Here is a 9414-nt window from a genome sequence, read left to right as displayed (position 1 = left end):
ACCTTCTGAATAAAGCCTTGAACGTAATGACGCCGCACTCTGCTCATTTGAAAAGCTGTTGTGAATGTTTGGGACAGGTTACTACGGTGGCTAGGTCATTACATACTCAAATCAGGACTAGGTTTTGGGAGACAGGTCAGGTCATTTTGTTGTAGACTTGTGATACTGGGCTGGACTGCACTGGGTACACCGCCGCACGCTGAAGTTGTTGCGCACAATTTATAATGATATCTTTTTGGAGTGACGGGCTTTTTTTCATTACTGGTTCCTTTTTTTTTCTTGAACTGTTTACTGTAAAAAAAAAGTGTGTTAATGTTTACACAGTTAATTGACACCGAACTTGATTTGCAGACACTACCAAACGAAGAAGAGGAGGAGGAGGAGGAAGAAGAAGACGAGGAACACAGGAGGAGCCCATTGGTGAGTGTTAATTTATTTTTTCTAAAATGGTTAACGAGCTCTCCTTCCTTCCTTCCTTCCTTCCTTCCTTCCTTCCTTCATTCATTCCTTCTTGTCTCTTGGATAGATTAGGATAAAAAGCCAGATTATTGAAACCCTTCAGCAGTTTACATATTTGAGGTTTTCATAGGAGCTTTGAGAGGCATTTCCAGGGCTAATTTAATGACCCTGGTGGTAGTGTGACCCTTCCTCTGTACCAAGAATTTAAAGGAACTCATTTGTCAAGACTTTCATTGGAGTTTGGGGCATTTCCAGGGCTAGTTTTATGACTGGAGGTAGTGTGACCCTTCCTCTGTACCATGAACCTAAAGAAACACACATTTGTCTAGACTTTCATAGGAGTTTGGGGAATTTCCAGGGCTAGTTTAATGACCCTGGTGGTAGTGTGACCCTTCCTCTGTAACAAGAACTTAAAGAAACACAGATTTGTCTAGACTTTGAGTTCGTATGGGGTGGTACGCTGGTGCCTCCAATGGACTCGCCATAACGCTCATTTTGCCATTTTCCACCGACGAGAGCCCGGGTTCAATTCCTGGGCGGAGTGGAAAAATTTGAGCGGCTTTTCCGATACCCTACGCCCCTGTCCACCCAGCAGTGAGTGGTTACCAGGTATTAATCGGGGGTTGTGTCCCGTCTCCTGGGGTCTGTTCCCTTCTATAATTCCTTCCCCTTCTGTCTCTCTCCGGCAAGTGACCTCAGATGTTGCGCCGACTACATCAAACTTTTTCCAAACTCCCCCCTGTGCTAAGTCCTGTGATGTTTTCATATGTAGCTGTTGGCATATTCAATGAGTAAGTATATTTCTACTACACCAAGCAGGTAACGTCACTTATTCTGACTCTAGAGCTTTCATATTTGTCTGTTTATGTAATATATTTCATGGAGGCAGAGATTAAATTATTGTTTTCAGTTTTACTAGTGAGAGATTTTGTGAGAGCTTATACACCAGAATTTCACTTAACATTGCTCCAATCTCTCCTCCCCAATTTCCTCCACCCCTCCAATCTTTTCTCCTTTCCTCCAATCTCTCCTTCCTAACTCCCTCCAATCTTTCCTCCTTCCCTCCAATATTTCCTCCTTTCCTCCAATCTCCTTCCTAACTCCCTCCACCCCTCCAATCTCTTCTCCCCAATTCCCTCCAATCTCTCCTTCCTAACTCTCCAATCTTTCCTCCTTCCCTCCAATCTTTCCTTCTTCCCTCCAATCTTTTCTCCTTTCCTCCAATCTCTCCTTCCTAACTCCCTCCAATCTTTCCTCCTTCCCTCCAATCTTTCCTTCTTCCCTCCAATCTTTTCTCCTTTCCTCCAATCTCTCCTTCCTAACTCCCTCCACCCCTCCAATCTTTCCTCCACCCCTCCAATCTTTTCTCCTTCCCTCCAATCTTTTCTCCTTTACTCCAATCTCTCCTTCCTAACTCCCTCTACCCCTCCAATCTTTCCTTCCCTCCAATCTTTTCTCCTTTCCTCCAATCTCTCCTTCCTAACTCCCTCACTCTCTGTTTGGACACCGTGGCGATCGAACGTGGCTCTCGACCTCCTCTAATCCTGACAGAAATTACACATCTTTAAGTTCATGTTGGCTGCGCCGGGTATGACGTGACTACTGTACTATGACGTCCTGATGACACACAACACATGTACACTGTTGTGATTTCCAGTGCTGCAAGTTTGTGACAGAACTGTTATATGTGCTGACCTAGTGATATTCAGGCAACTGTTGTTAAGTGATACTACCATGGCTGACACTCGCAGTGCCTCTGCTGCGTCAAAGAATCCTAATCAGCGCTCCAGTGACCAACAGCAGTTGCCACTAAATCTACAACTACAACAATCAAGCACCAGCAGTGACGACCATTATCCTGAGAATCGGGAGGTGAACCAGCTACTCGACTCCCTATCCGAAGAATCAAAAACCCTTGTGAAAATGATTACTCCTGTGATCTCAAAGAAAATGAAACTCGAAACTGAATTACTGAAGGAAGAACTCATAAAGAAAGACTTGCAAATAACAAAGCTAAGTGGAGAAATAGTTGGGTTAAAAGAAAAAGTACAAGAACTAGAAACAAGCATAGATGGTGTCGACCAATATGAGCGTCGTGACACCATCATTGTGAGCGGTCCATCATTGCCTGACGAAACACCACACGAAAACCTCTACCGTCATCACGAACGCATTCAAAGACCACCTGAAATTAAACATCAGTGTATCGGACATTAATATTGCACACAGGATTGGACCACCAAACTCCCAACGCAAACGACCGATCATAGTGAAACTCTGCAGCAGAACCCTGAAGCACGACCTGGTTGGGGCTTGTATCCAAATGAAGCCTCAACTGTACATCAACGAGAGCCTGACACCCAAACGACTCCTTCTCTTCAAGCAGGTGTTAAACATCCGACGAGCTCACAGAAACAAATTCCAGCAATGCCACACCAAGGATGGAAAAATAATTGTCAGGCTCAGGACAAATACTACTACTACTACTACTACTACTTCTACTACTACTACTACTACTACTACTACTACTACTACTACTACTTCTATACCTCTTCTCCTGCTACTACTACAGCAACTACAACTATTACCACTATTACTACTACTACTACTATTTCTACTACTACTACTACTACTACTACTACTATCACTATAACCGCTTCAATATACCACCACCACTACTACTACTACTACTATTGCTACTACTACTACTACTACTACTACTACTACTACTACTACTATTACTACTACTACTACTACTACTACTACTACTACTACTACTACTACTTCCACTACTACTACTACTACTTCCACTACTACTACTAACGATAATATGCCTCCACCAATAGATTATATTTTCCCTTTTGCCTCTATTAACAATGAAGATTTGTTGCATTGTTTTAATGTCAATAATACACAAAATCAAGACCTACATGCTTTCCATCCACTTAGTGTAGAAGATAGAAATTATAATAACGATCTTGATGTAACTCAGTTTTATTTAAGAGCAAGAAATTTAAATTTTTCTAAATCTGAATATATTTATCTGGATAGCTTTCCTTTTTCTACTAATAATAGTGAATTATATTTATTAACACTGAATATTAGATCCATCTCATCGAATTTCCAATACTTTGTAGACACTGTCCTTTCGTGCCAAACTAAATTTGATGTCATAGGATTAACAGAAACCCGCTTAGATGTAGATATTTCTCCACTGTACAGACTACCGGAATATGAAATGTTCACTAATAACAGAAACAGGTTTGGTGGGGGAGTGGCCATTTATATCTCTAGTAAGTACAAATCTTCTGTGATCAATGAATTTTCTAAATTGGAACCCTTTATGGAATGTTTGGGAATCGAAGCAATATGTAATGCTAATACCTATTTATTTCTTTGTATTTACAGACCACCTCAAAGCAGTATAAATAATTTTCACAATTCACTTAATGAAATCTTATCCCTAATTAAAGATAAAATTACAAGGAGGTTTTTGTGTTTGGAGACTTAAACATAGATTTGTTACAATGTAATAATGACAATGTGCAGGATTTAATTAATATAATGTACAGCTATTCTTTATTTCCTCTATCTACCTTGCCTACTCGAGTAACTTCAACTTCATCCACGTTAATTGATCATGTTTGGTCATCTCAGATTGAAAGTAATACTGCCAATTATATATTAAAGACAGATATCAGTGACCACTACCCAGTAATCTCTGTATTTAAATGTGATAAATATCGTCATCCTTCTCCCACTTACGTAACTAAAAGAATATTTAATCAGGACTCCTTGAAAAATTTAGTAATAGTCTCTCACAAACTAATTGGAGTGACACATTAAATTGTATATGTGCTAATGAGGCCTACAACTTATTTTACAGTAAATTTAAAACATGTTTTGATAAGTGTTTTCCGGAAAGAAAAATTAAATTTAGTTTTAAAAAGGAACGTAGTCCACACATTACTCTAGCTCTTAAGAATAGTATTAGAGAAAAACATCGACTTGAAAACTAGCTCATAAATGGCCTTTAACGTTTAAGGAGCCTTATAGAATATATAGAAATAAATTAACGTCACTTTTAAAATTAGCCAAGAAGAAGTATAACCAAGAGCAGTTACTTAATAGCCAAGGTAATCCAAAACAACACTGGAGATCCATTAATACTATTCTTGGTAGATGCACAGGTGCTAAACATACAGTTATTGAATTAAAGCCACATTATACTGACATTTCTGAAACATTTAATGACCATTTTTGAAGGCTGGGGGGCTAGATCATGATATAGTAGGGGATGAATATATGACATATTTACACAACTCACCTAATTACTCGGTATACTTATCACCAGCTACACAGATAGAAATTGAAAACTTTCTTAAGACATTAAAAGGTACATCATCTGGTTTTGATGAAATTTCTCCCTTGGTCGTAAGACAAACTGCCAGCATAATTTCCTTGCCATTAACACACATAGTTAACCTCACATTAAAGAAAGGAGTTTTTCCGGACGAACTTAAGAAAGCTAAAATTATTCCATTATTTAAGTCAGATAATAGAGATGATGTCAATAACTACAGACCTATATCAGTTCTTCCTGTGTTCAGTAAAGTCTTTGAAAAAGTGATATGCACTCGTCTTGTAAATTTCATTGAGAAAATAATTTATTTTCGAATTGTCAGCATGGTTTTAGACCAGGGCGCTCTACTGAGTCGGCCATATTTCAGTTTACCAATAATGTGTATAAATATCTGGAAAAGAAACATTATTTAGTTGGAATTTTTTTAGATCTTTCTAAGGCTTTTGATTTGCTATGTCATAAAATTCTTTTAAGTAAACTTAGTAATTTTGGGATTCGGGGAGTTCCTTTAGAATTATTCAAAAATTATTTAACAAATCGATTTCAAGCTGTTTACTGTAATTCTAAATATTCTTCTTTCAAGCCTATCAACAAGGGTGTACTGCAAGGATCTATCCTAGGACCTATACTTTTTCTCATCTATATTAATGATATTGTCAATGCTAGTAATAAATTTAAGTATACCATTTATGCTGACGACACTAATTTACTATTAGATGATAAAAATATAAATCGTTTGCATATAAACATTAATAATGAGCTTAATTCAATTAATATGTGGCTTAAACATAATAAGTTAAGGTTAAATATCACTAAAACAAAATACATTATCTTTCAAAACCGATCAGTCACTACTAACATGCCACCTATAACACTTGAAGGAAAAGTACTTGAACGAGTTTCTTATACTAAGTTTTTGGGTGTTTTCATAGATCAAAATGTCAATTGGAAATACCAAATTAATTCTGTTGCAAATAAACTATCTAGGATATGTGGCATACTGTATCGAATAAGAAATAGCCTTACACAAGAAGCACTTATCAGTATTTATTATACACTTTGTTACCCGCATCTCATTTATTGTGTATCTGTGTATGCACGTGTGGCCTTCCTTTCTTAAAAATCTTCAGGTTTCTCAAAATAAGATATTTAGGTGTATGTTTTATATGAACAAGTTTGATTCCACACATAACGTATTTTCCACACATAGATTTCTTAATTTTAAAACATTCATTGTTATTTTCTACTATTATTTATTTATAAAAACTCGCACTGATGCATGGAACTCATCCTTTTCAAGTTATTAATACATTGCATAATACGCAGGAACAATATAAACCTTATCTCTCCACAGTTCAGGACAGTTCTTTTCAGAAATAGTATTTTATGCTCAGGACCTCAAGTTTGGAATTCTTTGCCAGTAGAAATAAAAATCTCCTTAATAGTAATAATTTCTCTATTTAAAAAGTCAGTAAAACACACTTATTTGCAATCCAAAACAATCACGGTTAAAATTATAATTTATTCCTGAAACATGAACACAAATTTACATTATTAAATCTAATCAGTGAATTGCATAGTACTATTGTCCATATTATTTTTATTATTGTTATTATTATTATTATTATTATTATTATTATTATTATTATTATTATTGTTATTATTATTATTATTGTTGATGCTGTTGTAGTTGTTATTGTAGTTAACATTTTAGATATAACTATTATAACTTCATCTGGTATTATAGTTGATGTTGTTATTTATTGTATATTTGTATTTAGCTTTATGGTTGGGAGCTATCTGCAACCTTTAGAAAGATAATAATAGTGCAATGAAATAAATATACAGTCTGTCGGGAAGCTTCGGCTTGACAGGCTAGATTCGTTGCCAGAATTATAATTATATTTATATGTATATATCAATGTGTGTATATTATGGCAATAAACATTACTTACTTACTTACTTACCATCAAGCATGAAATAATTGATCAGCAGACACTGATCACCTTCCTGGATGAGTACCCTGACATGAAGGACACCTGTCTTGAGTCACTCTAGTTTTGCTTCAGTCTCCTCACCATAATGATTTATGCCATAAGGCACATTCCAGTAGTTTACAGTAATCATTTTATCTACCTTTAAGCTCCAATATGACACTCATACTTTATTACTTCCATTAGATTACGTAGTAATGTTACTATTAATGTCATCATTAATATTCATTATTACATATTACATATTAATGTCACCATCAATATTCATACCATTATAATTATTATTATTATTATTATTATTATTATTATTATTATTACTATGATTATTATTACTATTACTATTGCCATTGTTAATGCTATTCATTATTTATCAGTCTTACTGTTACTACTACTACTACTACTACTATCAATACTACTATTACTACTAAGTACTACTATACTAAGTACTACTACTACTTTTACTACTGCTACTACTTCTACTACTGCTACTACTACTACTACTACTACTACTACTACTACTACTACTACTACTACTATTACCACTACTAGGTACTACTACTACTACTACTAAGTAATACTATACAAGTAATACTATATTATTATTATTATTATTTTATCATTATTATTATTATATTGTTGAATATCATTGATACTATAACGGCTACTGCGACTATTGTTATTTTTTGCTTTATTATAATTATTATGATTGTCATTGTCCTTTCTACTCATTATTACTTTTCTGTAAAGTTTTTTTACTTATCTTAAGCAACATGTTCACAGTGCCACCTATGGCTAGACTTAGTCTTGTATCTTACTGCTTTCTTTCCATTCTCTTCTCTGACTCCTCTTCCATTAATCTTATGTCCCATCTCTATGAGACATTCTTTTATGATGATGAACACAGACATGCCAGTGCAAATAACATAAGTATGGAGATAATCAATCAACTACACGGCCACATGGACTTTGAATCAGTATCAAATTATAATGACCTTGTTACCTATAATAACCTCATTAAGACTCAACAGACACATAATTTAAACATAATGCACATAAACTCAAGATCATTAACAAAAAAATCTGATAATATACAACTACTCCTCAGATCTTTACACATACAACCTGATATCTTGGCAGCCACTGAATCCTGGCTTACAGACAATAATAAACACCTACACGAATTTACAGGATACCACTCATACCATTTAACCAGAAATATGCGCAAACAGTGAGAGGTATCAATATTTGTGTCCAATCTAATACATTCTCAGGAAATCAAAGACTTGACAATAGTAAATGAAGATATAGAAATAAACACAATTAGGATAAAAACAAACTCATTAGGTTTCCTTCTATGCACGATTTACAGACCTAACAGTAAGCACATTGCAGTTGATGAGTTCTCACACATATTGCACGAACTTTTGTGAGAGAAAGCAAGAAATAATAAAATAGTGCTGATTGGAGATTTTAACATTAATTTACTTGAACATACCTCTCACATCCCAACAATTTTGCACTTTCCCATCTCAGATCATCTCCCAATGTTCTTAAATATATCAATTCCCAAAGCAAATCAGAAACTCTATAAGAAAAAATCCAAGACATATCTAATAATAATAAAGAACTGTTTTCAATTATTATTATTATTATTATTATTATTATTATGCACTATATTCAAAGGTTAGGTTATATATTATGCATTCAAAGATTGTTTTACTAAAGTTATGATTAAATTTTCTCATTATTGTAGGGCTATTGTATGTGTGAATTGTTTTCATTCTCTCTCTCTCAATATCTCTATCTTTCTATAATTTTAGCCTGAAAAGAATTTATAATTACCTCAAAAAATGAATTATCAACTGTATACTAATATCCTTACTTATCTTTAGAGACAAGAAGAAGAAGAAGAGGAAGAAGAGGAAGAGGAAGACTGACAGACAGACATTCCATTGGTGAGTGTTAAATAATTTTCTTTCCTTCCTTCCTTCCTTCCTTCCTGGCTCTTGGATAGGTTAGGTTAAAGGGGCCGATTATTAAACATTTCAACGCCCAAACTCACTTCTGTAAGGCTTTCATAGTAGGGCTTTTTGGGCATGTCCTGGGGTAGTTTTATGACCCTTGAGGTAGTGTGACCCTTCCCCTGTACCATGAACCTAAAGAAACACATTTGACGAGGCTTTGGGAGGAGTTTTTGGCATTCCCACGGATAGTTCTGGCACGTGAGGAAGGGCGTCAGATGGTACATGGCGTCTAACATTCTGGTGTAGTGCGGCGACTATGCCTGCTGATGAACGAGCCTCCCATAACCCACTTTGTGAGGGGGGGTAGTACCTCTTTGGCCGACTCGGTAGGGAGTGACTCCGTCGGGTTCAATCCCAGGCAGCCGGCGAATACCCTCTCCTGGTCTTGATTAATTTCTGGTGTTTGGATACACACAGTGAGGGATCGGGAGTAGCAGGTGACACTGGTCCGTTCACTAAATATCAGCCATGCTCTACCTTAAGGGAAGGCTCAGTACGGCATGTGAAGGGAACTGTATGTTTAGAGATTTTAAGATTATCATACATGTAGTCATGGACTTCCATTACGACTACT

At 35.7% G+C, this 9414-nt stretch overlaps 1 long non-coding RNA gene across 1 annotated transcript in view; it reads left to right on the top strand.

The window, feature by feature from the left end:
- The first annotated feature begins 276 nt into the window (after positions 1 to 276).
- LOC126985982 (uncharacterized) overlaps positions 277 to 9414 on the top strand; it is a 12262-nt gene continuing 3124 nt past the window's right edge. Inside the window, exons 1-2 of the long non-coding RNA XR_007739229.1 lie at positions 277 to 420; positions 8709 to 8771. This is a non-coding gene — a long non-coding RNA (uncharacterized LOC126985982). The remainder of the gene's footprint in view (positions 421 to 8708; positions 8772 to 9414) is intronic.

This window comes from Eriocheir sinensis, chromosome 60 (genome assembly GCF_024679095.1).
Source record: "Eriocheir sinensis breed Jianghai 21 chromosome 60, ASM2467909v1, whole genome shotgun sequence".
In the NCBI taxonomy this organism is placed as follows: Eukaryota; Metazoa; Arthropoda; class Malacostraca; order Decapoda; family Varunidae; genus Eriocheir; species Eriocheir sinensis.
The sequence above is the reverse complement of the archived record's forward strand: the minus strand, read 5'-3'. Positions and strand labels throughout refer to the sequence as shown.